Below are 1083 nucleotides of genomic sequence, written 5' to 3'. Positions count from 1 at the left end.
TATATATATATATATATATATATATATATCTTCTTGTGTGTATATACGTATATGTATGTGCTTACGTGTGTGTGCATATATATATATATGAATATATACACACAGATATCTATACTTTAATACGTACATATACATAAATCCAAATTCACGTGCGCGCACATACACACACACACATACACATAAACAGATAGATTCTTTTCCCATCCCAAGAGATTGCAAGAACGTGAACATATTGCACTGATGAAAGAAAAAGAAAAGTATCGCTTATTTAAAAAAAATAAAATTGAATAAAATTTTCTGTGTTAAATTTATATTCATGTTTATCGCTTCTTTGGCAGACAAAAAAATTAACCAAAACAAACATAAATATTTATGTAAATCTCTCAGGTATACTTATATACAATAGTCAAAATATTAATAGAACATAAAACGTAAACAACACTTATGATTCGAATTTAATATATTTTACACTCAAACTGAGAATATTTGTTCTTTCTAAATCACGAGTGTACCACGAGACTATATATGAAGAGAAGGAGCAGGAAGGTCGAACACGTCTGCATTTAGGTGAATGTTGTCCACACACACATGTTCATTAGACACACTTTCAGAGACACGCACTCGCTCATACATATCCATACCCGTACCAATACACTTTGAAACACTCATCCTATCTATGACTCATTATTCCTCTCTACCACTCTAATCCAGCACTTCTCCATATTTTTCTTCTGCTTCCTGATCCATCACTTTCTCCTGGTCTCAATTTCTTCTCCTCTTTTCCTATCTCTCTTTAGAACAAAGGAACGCATGGATCTCGATATGGCAACCACCCAAAGATTAAGGTGAAATGGCGAATAGATGATAATAGCTGAAGAGAAAACTAATTATATACACTTGTGATAGATACATAGATAGATAGATGGATAGATAGATAGATAGATAGATAGATAGATAGATAGATAGATAGATAGATTGATTGATTGATTGCTAGATAGATAGATAGATAGATAGATAGATAGATAGATAGACAGATAAATAAATTGCTAGCCACTACACATCTGTTTGTTGTCTACACCACCT

At 31.9% G+C, this 1083-nt stretch overlaps 1 protein-coding gene across 4 annotated transcripts in view; it reads right to left on the bottom strand.

Moving 5' to 3' along the window:
- LOC106881121 (neuronal acetylcholine receptor subunit alpha-10) overlaps positions 1–1083 on the bottom strand; it is a 275903-nt gene that overhangs the window by 225293 nt on the left and 49527 nt on the right. The window lies entirely within an intron of this gene.

The sequence above is a fragment of the Octopus bimaculoides genome, chromosome 1, assembly GCF_001194135.2.
Source record: "Octopus bimaculoides isolate UCB-OBI-ISO-001 chromosome 1, ASM119413v2, whole genome shotgun sequence".
NCBI lineage: Eukaryota > Metazoa > Mollusca > Cephalopoda > Octopoda > Octopodidae > Octopus > Octopus bimaculoides.
The sequence above is the reverse complement of the archived record's forward strand: the minus strand, read 5'-3'. Positions and strand labels throughout refer to the sequence as shown.